Source organism: Theropithecus gelada, chromosome 6 (genome assembly GCF_003255815.1).
Source record: "Theropithecus gelada isolate Dixy chromosome 6, Tgel_1.0, whole genome shotgun sequence".
NCBI lineage: Eukaryota > Metazoa > Chordata > Mammalia > Primates > Cercopithecidae > Theropithecus > Theropithecus gelada.
Window position 1 is genome coordinate 51,120,445 of NC_037673.1, and position 14,984 is coordinate 51,135,428.

Genomic DNA, 14,984 nt, shown 5'->3' on the forward strand with positions numbered 1-14,984 from the left:
TCCTGGCACTAAGATAGATAAGTCCTAAGAGTGAAATCAGTAGACATGTGTCCTTTTTTTTTCCCTTTAATTCTGAATAAAATTCCAGAATTTAGGGAGTGAAAAACACTTCCCCCAACCCCCGCCAAAAAAATCTGACATTTTCTTTCTGCCGAAAGTCTAATTTCTCTTTCCCCAAATTGCTTCACCATATGGAAGGAAAGAATCTCCACCTTTTATCTTCAATCTGTATCACAGTTTGGGCATATACAAGAATTTTGTGTTCACTTTTAATTTTCTTGCTAGTTAAGAACAACTAACAACTTTCTGTATGTTAGGACTCAAAATATGTACCTCAAGAGTTGTGGTACATTTCACACAGGTCAGAAGACAAGCATTATGGAAATGAAATGATTTTATGATGACTTTGCTTTAATAGGGGTTTTACACAGGGGCTTTCCTGGGAAGATGTCCAGGCAAATTGTGTCCAAAGCCCAGAATGGAGGGAAAATTCACCTTGATGTAACATAGTTGAAGAGGGATTTGCTGATTTGTCATTTTAAATGAAACACAAACTCCAATTCCAGCCCAGTTATGACAGCATTCCTTTGTCCTCTCACTTAAGGGATTTTTCTTTTTCCTTTCTTTCCTTTATTTCTTTCAAATCCTACAACTGAGAAACCACTCAAGAAGATGGGGTGTGTATACACACACACATACTTCATACATACATCTGTACATGTACACACACACCCATTTTCAAACAAGGGCTAATAAGAGTCCAGTTGTCTCTGAGATAATATATCCAAAACAATCCCACTCTTCTTAAGCATAAACTTCACACGAAGAACTAGATATAAACAAGCCACATTTAATAAGGATAAATAAAATCTCTGTCAAGCTTACAACAGGGCCAAAAAAAAAAGAAGTCATGGGGGCCAGAGAAATAACTTTTAGATCATTTGGCCAGAAACATTCACACGCACGCACACGCACACACACACACCTCATGCACATGTGTGCATGCACGGTGTGTGCGCACACATACACAGCTTTTCGTTTGGCACATTTTTGAACAATGAAAAGGCAAGAGAAATTTAAGTGTCTTGGGAAATACTCTTCCTGTGCCAAATAAGCATAAACAAAATAAATTCTAAAAGCAAATTTTAAATACTAGAGGATGGAAAGTAAAAATGAGCCAAGCTGGAGTGGAAATATCAATCCTAAAAGAATCAGAAAGCAAGTTTCTCTGGAACCCCAATGAATCTCACATTTCTAAGAAGCACAATTCAGTTATTTGAGTTGTCCTTTGAACAAAAATTTAAACTTAAAGAGACAGTATAATTAAGTTAGCTACCTGGGATTTTATTCAAAAAAGTGATACTGATTATTTTCCCCAAAACATCTAGGAATAGTGTGGCAACAAAGTGGCACTGTGTTTCAAAAGGAAACTCCCAAAAGCTTCAAAGCTGAGATTCTATTTAGTCAATGATTTGGCTAGGACTCACCACATAAAAAACAAAACACAACCAAAAAAACAAACAAACACACTTGAGCAGCCTGTTTGGACATTGTGGTACTTGTTCCACAGAAGTCATCAGAGTGTTCTAGGAGCTTCTCGTCTAGGTTAACACTGACACTGCTGGTCAGCAATAAATCAAAGCTATGCTCGTCACACAAGCACGTAAAATCATCACCTTAAATGGTATGAAAGTATTTGTGCTGTTGGAAGGTAGGGAATGGGGTGAGGGGAGGAGCAGGGATAAGGATTCCTTCTTTCCCATTCCACTCTCGGGTTCTCTTGATCTTCCCAGGGTAGAGGAGCAGTAGGAAACTGTTCACCCACCCAGTTACTGTGGGAAAAAACTGGAGGGAGGGCCCTAGTGAAAAATGGGAAAACTCTTCCCCGCACCTTTATCTCAAGCCTTGGCTTAATACTTTCTTTTTTTTTTTTTTGAGACGGAGTCTCACTCTGTCACCCAAGCCGGAGTGTAGTGGCGTAATCTTGGCTCACTGCAACCTCCGTCTCCCGGGTTCAAGTGATTGTTCTGCCTCAGCCTCCCAAGTAGCTGGGACTACAGGCACGCGCCACCATGCCTGGCTAATTTTTTTTTTTTTTTTAAGAGACAGGGTTTCACCATATTGGCCAGGCTGGTCTAGAACTCCCCACCTCACGATCCGCCCACCTTGGCAAGGAGACAAGTTACTTGACAGTCATACTGGGCCTTAAAATTATCACGCATCATGTTATCAAAAGGCAGTGACTGTTGGAAGGGTAAATGTCCACCCTCCTCCTTTCACGAGAACACTAAACCATCCTGCCACCATGTACAAAAATATAAATAAATAAACTACTTATATTTTTTATTAAAACTTACATCACATAAAAAAATTATGTCCAAAATGGCTTGGTTAAAAAAGACCACCTAGGAGATGTCTGCATTCAGATTTGTTAAAATGTAGAGATTTAAAGAACTAAAATTCTTTATGAAAGAATATTTTCAATAATGTAACGGTGGCTTTCTTGCGGCGTTCAGAGCTCACACACAGCAGGCCGTGGTTTAGGAGTGAAACTTGCAATTCCAGAGTCTCTTTAAATAGGCCACTTCAGAGACAGAAAAGGGGCTACAGGTTGATTGACAATTGACAAACTATTTGGCCCACTAGGCATAAACTTCTATTAGATTATTGGGGCTTTCACAGATAAACTTGGTAACAGCATTATCTAAATATGAAAATAACAATCAACTTTAAGATTCTCAAATCAGAGCTTTAAGAAAATAGATCCAAACAGCATATGACTAAGAACTTACTATGTACTAATCAAATGGCATAAAAATACTTGCAACACGGTCATTTTGAAAAATTTACAATCTACCTCCATGGTTGGTCTGAACAACAAACTTAACACAAGGCAGAATGGACTGAATACTGAGAACAAATGGCAATTATGAGAGTGCTAGGGTTGGGAAGAGCTTCCTCGACTTGAGTACTGGAGGCACATCAGGAACAGGTTATAAGAATGCTGTGGCATTTAAGCAGCACCCTGAATGTTGGCTGCATTCTGAGCGAAACGTATGTATCAGTATAAGCAAGAGAATAAAAATTCAGGGCATCATCCACAAACAGACAAGCCAGAGCTTACATCATATTAGGATGATGTGTGCTTGTGGCGATACAACATAGGGACACGATGAAAGTTAGGTTTTAGAAAGTTAAGACTCAGCGGAGCGGAGTGAGGAGGAGCGAAGGCAATCACAAGGAGGCCGGGGTAACTATCCAAGCCAGAGGATATGTGGGCTGAACTCCAACGGCAGCAGTGGGAATGCATCGTGGTGACCCTCACGCAACTGAAAGGAGATAACATCTGACTGCACGGCAATGTGAAGAAGGGGGATGAGACAAGGATGACAAGGCAGATGTCATCACAACTGAGATAAGGCACAGGAAATGGAACTGATGGAAGGAAGGAGGAGAAGGATTTAATCTTGAAGAATCCAAGTTTGCAAGGCCAGCAGGACAGACACATGCATGGGTGGAATTACAGATTAATTAGTTGATTGATTGATGCATTTCACATCCACTATCCAAAAGAATTTCAATGGCCCAACTATGTGAGTCCAGAAAATTATATGGAAAAATATAAATAACTATAAATCAGCATCTGGGCTCAACATTCAGAGATTGGATTGTGAAACTCAAGAGGGATCTAGGGACTGAAACTTTTTGAAAACTTGGACATCATTAGTGTAAAAATGATAGTTGTCACCACCCCTTGAGAGTGGGAGTGGTGGGAAGGGAAGGGAGAGAATATTCATTTTTTTACTTTATAACAAACTTCTATTGTTTGAATTTTTATCAACAGCACATACTACTTTGTGATCTTTTAAAAGCCAATGGTTTTTTTTTTTTTAAAAAAAAAAAAAAAAAAAAAGCAAAGGGACTGAAGCCATAGGAACAGGCAGTATCACAAACTGACTTCTCAAATATGTGCGGTCAATATACATAAGCACTCAGGTGGGCACTGAGAAGCACAAAGGTGATTTCAACCCGAGTCCTGTGTGAATCTAATGGGAAAATACAGTCACCGGGGTCAAACAGGATTCAAACTCCTCTCCCACTAATAGTTACATAGGTGAATTCTTAAATTCCCTCAAGTTTAAATGTTCTTCTCTAAAAATGAGGCAAAAAATACCTCATAGGGTTGTTGTAAAGATGAGACAAGTTAACGTAATTAAAGCCCCTAAAGGGCAGCATTTGGCACACAGTAGGTACTCAATTAAGATTCCTTGATTTTTCATCCTTCTGCCAAGATGGGGAAACTCACATTTTCGGTCAGGTATAAAAAAGAGACTGAAAAGAAGTGGTCAGAGAGACCGTAGCCGAAAAAAAAAGATGGCACCAGGTCATGGGAACCGGGGGAGAGAAGCAAAGTGCCTTTATCCATCCACTCAGCATAAATGTACTAAGCATTAAGACCTGCTGGAGTGGATAACTATTCAAAGGTGGTGGAGATGGTGAGAAGTAGATTATTTGACAACTAGGAAAGAGGTCCTTGCCAACTTGCAAGAACAGTCCCAGCAGAACAGCAGGAGAAGATACTACTTGACCAGAGGGCTAAGGAATGACTGGGTGGTGAAGAGTGACAGTAGAAAGAAGTGGCAGTTCTTTGGGAAATTTGTAACTAAGGGAACGAGAGGCTCTTGTGAAGCGAAGGTCTCAGGAAAGTTAAGTAGCTCACAGGATAAAAGAAGGAGAGTCTGTGGAAAGGGAGAGAGTGATGGCAGGGAGGAGATGGCAGAGTTCATTCACAGTGTAAGGCCCTGAAGTTGACGAGCGGGTGCCCAAAGTGAGGAGGCTGACCTTGGGAAGAGTAAGGACACACCACCGCATCAGAAAGCAAGTGTGAGAAGTAGCCTGGAAATACAGACAAAGGTTCAGGTGTAAAGGAGAGTTGAAGAAATTCAATTGGATTACCATCTACCTTCTCGTTGAAAAAGGAAGCAAGATTACCAGCAAAATAAGGAAAGCTGATGGAAATGGGACCCCAGGGTGAAGAAGGATCGAAAACTAAAAGGACTTCCCAGGAGCAGTGAAGTTCCAGCACAGGCAGGTGGCACACATCAATACTAAGCATTTAGCCCAATGCGATTGGGCTAATGTGATTTCCTCCAGTGATTTTCAGCGGCCTAGGATATAGACATGGAGGGAGTGGGAAGGCAGTCAGAATAGTGGGCAAAGCAGAAGTTAAAAGGGCAAGGAATTCTAAGGATGCCAGTGAGCAAACAGCTGACACGGTGGACTGGGGAGGTCAAGGCCTGAAGGTTGAGCAGAGAAGGAAGGATGAGACTGAGTTGACAGAAGAAAAGTGGCAGGTGGAAAATGGCCGTTAATTGGATTTAAGATGAGGAACAAGCAGGTTTAGAAGAAGTGAAGGAATGAGTAACTGAAAGAACAGAAGGCTGTGACTGGAAGACAGCTCCAAGCTTGAATCCTTAGAAATGAGGCAATTCCAGGCCATGCAAAGGGTTGAAGCTGGCTGATTGAAGGGAATGCAGAAATTCCTGGAATCAAAAGGCCAGACCTCCAGCCATTCATGACACTGGAAGCCGTGGTTACCTATGATAATATCAGAAGACCAAGCTAGACAAAAAGGAAGAGATCCAAACGAGGAGAAAATGGGGGAAACAGAAAAAATATAACTTTCTGAATAGATTAATTTCAAAGACTGTTAAAAATAATCTTTCATTACAAATAATGCCTTGCTTTTAGTCTAAGTCTTATTAAAATCAAATGAATAAAACCTTTAAAATCCCCAGCAGAAAAAGCCATTCCACTATTTATATGTCTTCAACTGAAGCAAAAATCAAGGATCGACTCTTTGTTCTTCAACTGAACATATCTGATATGTTTTGGCTCTGTCTCCACCCAAATCTCATCTTGAATAATTGTAGCTCCCATAATTCCCAAGTGTTGTGGGAGGGGTCCAGTGGGAGATAACTGAATCATGGGGGTGGTTCCCCCATTCTTTTCTCATGGTAGTGAATAAGTCTCATGAGATCTGATGGTTTTATAAGGGATTTCCCCTTTCACTTGTCTCTCAGTTCTCTCTCGCCTGCCACTGTGTAAGACATCCCTTGCTTTTCCACCACGATTGTGTGGCCTCCCCAGTCATGTGGAAGTGGGAGTCAATTAAACCTTTTTCCTTTATAAATCACCCAGCCTCGGGTATATCTTTATTAGCAGCATGAGAACAGACTAATACACTAATTCAAACAACATGGCAAAGTAACTGGTAACAACAGAAGGAAAGAACACTGCTCCTGTAAGCACTGAGGCCAAGTTGTCTGAGCTGCCTTGATACACTGGGGAAGGAGGAGGCCTGGTGACAGGATCCCTCCACAGCTTGCTCAAGCACAGGTGAGCCACAGCACATCCTCCTGCAGCAAGCAAGGTGGCATGACTAACACAAGACCTAACCTCATTGCCTTTACACAGCTCTTTCATATCCATTACCTCTCTTAATCCTCACAGGCTCTCTCGGAGGCAGGTATTACTATGAGCAGCTTTTTGTCAATGAAAAAATAGAGACTTCTGGGCCAGAAGACTTGCTCAAAGTCACTGAGTCTGGCAGAAACCAAGGCCCTCCCACTCCAGAATTTAGCCCTTTCCACTAAATCCCACCAACTGAATCACTGTAAGGGCCAGATGCACAGGAGACAGCACAGTTCAGAAAGGCCTGAATACTTTGGGGTCATTCTCAAAGTCACACAGGGCAGCTAAAACATAAGGCAAGGTAAGCAGCATCAACAGGTATTCCTTAGGGATACTTCAGTTGCAACTGAAGGAAAAGACAAGTTTTCCAGATCTGAGCACACTGAACAATTGTCAGTGTGCTCACAATTCATGAGAAGACAAGAAAACCCAGAGTCTACAGAAATCAAAAGTGACAGAATCATCATTTCAGAGCTGTAGGTACAAAACAGTAAGTGGTCTCTACGTGTGCAGAAGGAGGTAACATTTTCTGCAGAGTAACATCTTTTCTGAGAAGAGACTGGACTGGCAGAAGCAGGAGATAAGAGGATGGGTTGGAAAAAAACCACAACATCTTCTCAAACCAAGAGAAAGACAAGATAGAAGTTTTACAATAAAAATTTATAGCTATCTGAAATAGTTCTAACCTCTTGCTTATTTGTTCATCCTTTTCCTCCAGCCCATGTAAATACCAACACAACCTTTACTTTCATGGTAAGAAAAATATTCCCTTTAATGAATTTCAGGAATCAGGAAGAAAACTGCTCTAGTCTCATGGATCTCATTTTAAGGATTCTAAGAATTCTTCACTTAAGAGATCTGTTTTCCTTATTCCCCAATCTCCTTTAAACAAGCTGTGCATTTTTAAAAGGAGATATCATAGTATTACTTTAAAAGCACCAAACATAGCATCCCTGAAAATAACATGTTTCCTGTGGGGAGAAGCATGTTAAGGTGTCTGCAAGAGACTTCTGGGGTTTATTCTGACCCGTGTTTCTGGGGGACATCTGGGACACTCTAGGAATACAAGGGCCCCTCTCTCCACTTTGGTTGTCACTAGTCACACAGGTTTTCTTACTACTCATTGCTTGACTGAGTCGTCTCAATTCATTAAACATTCTCTGAGCTATGGGCAAGACTTCAACCATGGTGACCTATCCTTTACACTAGATTACTGAACTATAGCCTTCCTAGAAAACAATGCTTGGGCAGTAGCAAAAGTCTGCTGGGTCGGCTAACGACATCAAGTCATAATAGGATCTCAAGTATGTCTTTCTTTTTAATTTTTGTTTTCTTCTCTAGCAGTCACAACATGCACCTTGAGATGGTAATAGTCAAAGTACTGACTGAATGTGCCTGCCCCCTGGTGGCTGGTGGGGTGAAGGACACACCATAGAAATCCTTCGGGTACCTGCATCAGAATCAGACACAAGAGAGATGGAAGCAAGCACACAAATCAGAATTTGCTGTATTGGAGTATTAAGAAGATCTGGTATAAAATGAAATAAAATAGAGTTTAAAAGAGGAAACCATTACTAAGAAACAGTTTTAGAGACAAGTCACCAAGATCTTAGCTTGAGATACACTAACCTAGGCTCCTTCTGCCAAATTATGAGCAACTATTGTGCTAAGATGTGCACCTGTTGTTGTCCTAGCTTTTCCAATTCAATTATAATCTTAAGATTATTGTCATTCGGCAGAAGGAGTCTAGGTTAGTGTATCTCAAGCTAAGATCTTGGAAAATGAAACACATTTTAATCGTGGTCATGGCTCCACACTATCGGGGCTCCCTCTGGGACATGGTCTCAACTGGCTCTGGCTGATTCTGATCCCCACCTGCAATCTTACTTCCCGTTCTCCCCTTTGAGGCCAAATTGTCCACAGTGACTTTAAACCTGGATTCATAAACTCAAATGCCTTCAAGGCAGGCAAAAATCTAAGCCTATGAGGTAGCAATACGAGGGAGTAAAGGAGACTGAGGAACAACGCGACCTGTGGTGACTAGGAACATGGCTTCCTAAAGGCATTCAAACTCCATTGTTTAAAATTAACTTTACGTTGCCCAAAACACATTTCTAGAGCAGTGCTCTGCTCACCCCTGTAATCCCAGCACTTTGGGAGGCTGAGGCAGGTGGATCACAAGGTCAGGGGTTCAAGACCAGCCTGGCCAATAGGAAACCCCCGTCTCTACCAAAAATACAAAAATCAGCTGGGCATGGTGGCTGGTGCCTGTAGTCCCAGATACTTGGGAGGCTGAGGCAGGAGAATCACTTGAACCCGGGAAGCAGAGGTTGCAGGGAGCCCAGATCGTACCATTGCACTCCAGCCTGGAGACAGAGCAAGATTCCACCTCAAAAAAAAAAAAAAAAAAAAAAGAAAAAGAAAAAAGAAAAGAAAGAAAGAAAGAAAGAAAACCAAAAAAGCACAAAGAAGCAAGAAGAGAATGCCCTGAATGGCCTTTCCCAACCACCAAAGACGTACACCCAGATGCCTCAATACAGTTTCCTCAAATGCCATGGGGCTACGTCAAAAAAATATGTATATCTTTCGAATGAACCAGCTCCCGCTCTTGATTTTCCCATTTCTCTCAAGGAAATGATCACTTTCCCAGCCAGCTGGACTTGGAAAAGGTGTCATCTGGACCCTCTCCTCCCCTGTGAGGTATGAGCAAGTCTTCCCTGTAATCCTGTCTTCTTCCTCTGTGCGCCCTCATCCAGGCCCTCACTCCCTAGGGCCTTTTTCTTGTTCCTATGCATCCAGCATTTTCCCTTAGATCCCAGTATAATAAATTACTCAAATGTGTGCAGTCCTTTGCAGTTACAACGTGCTTCTGCAGTATTTTCTATTTTAGTTTTATTTTTGAGTGATATAACAGCTTGGTAGGTGAGCCAAAAAAAAAGGAGATGAAAGAAATATTGAGAGGAATTAACCGATTTGGCCATTGCCACTAGAAAATCTTACTAATAACATTTTTACCTAGATCAGCGGCCCATTTCTCTCTCCCTTTCTCTGTTCCTCTTTCTCTCCCTCTTTCCCCTGCTCTTTCTGATCTCCAGCACTGTATAAGGCAGTTGCTTGGGGAATGTTTCCACCTGGATATCCCCAAAACACATTAAACTCATCATGTCCGAAACCAAATGCATCCCTGGCTCCTCTCAACTTGCTGCTCTGCTCTTCTCTAGTTCAGTGAACAAAGGTCACCCACTTAGAAACCTGGAAATCCTGACTCCTCATTCTCCTTCACTGGCCCACCCAGTCACCAATTTTCAATAGTATACAAAACTATTAAACTGTTTCTTGAAACCAAGTTTCTCTCAATCCCCACTGCCCACTTTTGCTACCCTCATCTAGCCTATAACGTCCACTTCTCTGTCTCTCTCATAACACTCTTATCTGCACAGCCCCAGTCAATCCATCCCTCACACTTCACCTTGAATAATCTTTCTGCTTCTTACAACATTTTGATGTCTCCCCAAAACCCTCAAAATAAAAGTCAAGCTCCTTAACAAGGCTGACAGAGCTCATCAGCTTCTCTGGGTGGTAACTCCTTATCTTAGCTTAGGCTACCATGACAAAATAACAAAACCCTGGGTGGCTTCAACAACAGAAATGTATTTTCTCACAGTTCTGCAGGTCGGAAAGTCTAAGATCAAGGTTTGAGAGGGTTCAGGTTCTGATGAGGGCTCTATTTCTGGCTAGCAAACGATCACTTTGTCCTCACATGGCCTTTCCTTGGAGCATGAGTGTGGAGAGTGAGGGAGCTTTCTGGTGTTTTTAAAATAAGGACACTAGTAGTATCAGATTAGGGTCCCACCTTTAAGACCTCATTTAACCCTAATTCCCTCCATATAGACCTATCTCCAAATGCAGTCACACTGGGGGACAGAACCTCAACATATGAACTTAGGGAGACACAATTCAGTCCATACTCACTCTCCAATCTCAAGTGAAGACCTGACCGCTTAGCAGTCTACACTGTGGCCACACTCCTCACTGTGCTGTCTACCTCCAAACCCTCGTGGAGCCTTCTCCAGAACCCTCTCCTTTTCCTTAGGCTCCCTGTACCGTTTGCTTAACTAACCCCTCATTCTTTAAGTTTCAGCCTCCATAGTCTTAGTTCCTCCAGAAAGTCCTGCAATCTCACTTGCAAGCCCTTTCCCCTCTGGGATTAGAGGCCCTCACCAAATGTTCCCATGATCCTGATCACATTTGCCTGTATCCTTTGCTAGATTCTTGGCTCTTTGAAAGCAGGTACTCAGGCTGTCTATTCACGGCTGCATCCCTAACATATCCCAAGAGTACTATTAATACATAGTGCTCTTTCAATAAATATCATTGTTAAATGCCATTCTCAAAAAGGTAGGCAGAAAAACAGGAAAAGAAGGAGAGGCAGAGTAAGCAATGGCTCCTTACTATCTATGGAAAAAAGTTTCCAGTTGTTCTGACATTAGAAGCTCCCTTCCACTGGACCTCAAGACCCTAAGTTCATATTTGAAAGGCTGCACAGGAGAAAGCAGAGTCTTATGCTGCCTTTGAGGGTAAAAATAGAACCAATAGGTAGAACTATGGGAGAAACAGGGCAGAGTGAGAAGGGCAGGGGTGCTTAATTAAAGATGCATGCCCACCTACCAGGAAAGCCACAAAAGAGCTTCTCAGAACTTGTGTTCAGGAACCTCTCAGGTCTGCTCCGCCTTCAAGACATATTCTTTTCTCTTCTGATTTCCTCTGTTCCTACAAGAGCCAGGAACTGGAGCCTACCCTCAGTCCCTTGTTCGGCTGACACTCATGTTCACCCCTGCCCTCATACACCATCCTTGTTTGCAATGGCTTCACGACACCCAGTCCTATGCTTCTCCTAGTCCAGCCGTTTTCAATGTGTGCATGGACGCATGGACTCCCGAGGGTCCCTAAGACCCTTTCAGAGGATCTGCAGGGTCAAAACTAATGTCCTCATACTAAGACATTATTTACTTCTTGCATTGTGTTTGCATTAACACTGATGGAGAGTGAGTGAGTGAAACTGCTGGCCCTTTAGTACAAATCATGCTGGTGGCACCGAACTCTACCAGCTGCCATTGCGTTTTACATAAAAATGGCCTTGATGAAGCAGTAAACTATCAATTTTATTAAATCTTGACACCTTACTATTCTGTGTGATTAAATACATACAAAGCATTTCTGCTCTATGTAAAACTCTAAGGGTTGTCTCAAGGAAAAGTACTCGTGAACCTAACTTCTCTTTTCGTGGAACACCATTTTTACTTGAAAAAATGAGTTACAGGCAAACTATAATTATTCAAACTTGGGTATTTCACAGATATTTTCTAAAAATAAATGAAGTAGGCATGTCAATTCAAGGAAAACAACTGTTAGTATTTGTTGCCAGTGATAAAATTCAAGCTTTCAAATGAAAATTAAATTCTTAGAAAACTTGTATCTGCCACCATGAACTTGACATATTTACAAGGCTGATATTGTGTCAATATTTGGAAGATTTACATAACTAGATGAACCAATATTTTCCAAGACCAATGCATAATATTACAAAGTCATGCCTGAGCAAAAGAGTCTTTCAAGGTCCAAGAGAGACTACTGAATTTTAACATAACTAACTAGAATAAGTTCACTGATATGGTTTCAGGTTCCACATTGCAACTAGCTCCTAAGGAACTACCATTTGATTGTTTAGATATAGAATCACAGAAGACTATTCACAATTATCAGAGAAGGCTATTAATATATTCTTTTCCAACTTCACAGCTGCGTAGGGTTGAATTTTCTTCACATACTTTAACCAAAACATACAACAGATTAAATGCAGAGGCAAATAACAGACTCTAGCTGCCCTCTATTAACCCAGACATTAAAAAGATCTGCAAAGAGGTAAAACAATGCCATTTTCTCACTATTTTTTTTTTGTTTTGGAAAATAGTTATTTTTCATTTAAATGTTATTCATATTAACATGTAATGGGTTTATTTATTTTTTATTTTTTATTTTTTTGAGACAGTCTCACTCTGTGCCAGGCTGGTACAATGGCGAGATCTCAGCTCACTGCAACCTCCGCTTCGCTGGTTCAAGCGATTGTCCTGCCTCAGCTTCCCAAGTAGCTGGGATTATAGGCACATGCCACCAAGCCCAGCTAATTTTTTTATTTTTGTAGAGATGGGGTTTCTCCATGTTGGCCAGGTCTCGAACTCCTGGCATCAGGTGATCCGCCCGTCTCTGCCTCCCAAAGTGCTGCGATTACAGGTGTGAGCCACCATGGCTGGCCTGTTATTATTGTTATTTTTAAATGCATTAGTAACAAAAAATATTTTCAAAGGGGTCACTCTTTTAATTGCTAGAACATTAAATATCAATAACCATATTAATAAAAGCTATTTGGGAGCCTTAATAATTATTAATGGTGTAAAGGGGTCCTGAGACCAAAATGTTTGACTTCACCAGGTGTTTGAACATTACAGATCCCATCTTGCCCTTGAAGCTTCCCTAGACATCCCCACCCCCATCGTGCTCCCTTCTGCATCCTACTATAACATTCACTGGTAAGGCCACTATTTTAATAGGCATATGATTGCTTTATATCAGTGAATTGTGTTTTTGTATGATAGTTTCCTGGTGTCCATGTTTAAGAATTTAAGGGACTTTGCTTTCCAAAGTTGTTAACCCAACTAGCTCTGTGAAAGTGAAACAAAATTATGGACTTAAATTTCTGTCTGTGTCAAAAAAGAGTAAAATGCACCCTCTAGTGGACTTGTAAGCTCACAGAACACAAGAGAAATTTATTGGATTGTCAGAAGAATTACAACTCCGTCCCAGAAAATTCAGATTATAAAATAATAATATATGAGCATAGGGAAATTAATCTTAATTTTTCGACAATGTTTTTAAAAGAGCTAAGAAAATGTGAAACCAAATCTAGTTTGAATGTAGTTCATAACTAAAAGGAAAAGTGAACCTGAGGTCACACACACAAAACTTCTTTCTTAAATTCCTATGAATTGATTATACATCAGCTATCCAAAATAATCTGTTCAAATTATGTCTTATTAACTAATTATAACTTCAAATATGTAGAAGCATTAACACTGATAAAGTTGGGATTATTATTAGTTCAATTTCCGAATTTTAAAACTACACTCAACTTACGAGCTGGGCATTCCAATGGCCTTCACAAAAAATCTGAAAAAGGACCTTTGTCCTTTTTCAAAGGAAAAGGATGAGAACCAATACTTGGGGTATACTTTTAACTCTATATGTTAATATTAAAAGGATTTAATTCTATGCATCTTTCTCCAGGATGACATAAGAAAAACGGTGTAAAAATACACACAACCTTATCAGATAAAATAATGTAATGACATGGAAAGAAGTCTGAAATATATGGTTAAACTAAAAAATGTAGTCACAGAATAATGGGTGGCATGATCTGATTTATGTTTTAAAAAAATGTACACATGTGTACCCATGTTTGTGAACACATATGCATGTTAATTCTATAAACTTTTTTTTTTTTTAAAAGGTCTCGCTCTGTCACCCAAGCTGGAACCCAGTGGCTCGCTCATGCCTCACTGCCTTGACCTCCTGGGCTCAGCCTCCCAAGTAGCTGGGAATATAGGCATGTGCCACCACGCCCAGCTAATTTGTATAATTTTTATAGAGACAGGGCTTCAACATGTTGCCCAGGCTGGTCTCGAACTCCAGGGTTCAAGTGATCTGCCTGCCTTGGCTTCCCAAAGTGCTGGGATTACAGGTGTGAGCCACCACCCCAGGCTACAGTAAAGTATTAACATTTGTTATTTCTGGCAAGGAATATGCATTAGTAGCAAAAATAATAGAAGGGCATTTGACTATACTTCTATACTGTTAAGATGCTGTGAGCATTTTTAATTCAAAATAATCAAATATGGAATTTTTAAAGAAATCACAGTTATAATTAATTCAATTGTATGAAATGGAATTGTTATTTCACCAACTAGGACATTAAAAGGTTTGAGTAACAATATGAAATTTGATGTAGCTATTTAGTTTTTAAATCATGAGACTGGTATTTGGAAAAGAAAATTTTTTAAATGCCTTTATCACCAGAACACAATGTCTGATTCCTCTGATGATAATGCAAGCTGAAGTGGTATATAAAATCCTCTCTGCCATTTTTAAACTCTGGCAGAGACAGCTACTCCTTCCAACTGATAGTGTCTGACCAGATAACTATTTTCCTTTTTAAACTCTCAAATTCTATAATTTCTGAAGTGCTGAGATACTGTCATAGTTATGGAAGCATATTCCAGCTTTACGTTTTTATAGATCTAGCCTTAGCCACACAGCCTCATGGATACAGGTACTTTAAGTGAATAACTGGCCTTATTAATCTCAACTGGAAGTGGCCGAGTTGAACTAAAACGAAACACAGACACAGACACAGACACACACAGACAGACACACACACACACACACACACAAATCAG

At 40.6% G+C, this 14,984-nt stretch overlaps 1 protein-coding gene across 1 annotated transcript in view; it reads right to left on the bottom strand.

Moving 5' to 3' along the window:
• ARL15 (ADP ribosylation factor like GTPase 15) overlaps positions 1–14,984 on the bottom strand; it is a 441,042-nt gene that overhangs the window by 352,189 nt on the left and 73,869 nt on the right. The gene's annotated exons all lie outside the window — the stretch shown is intronic.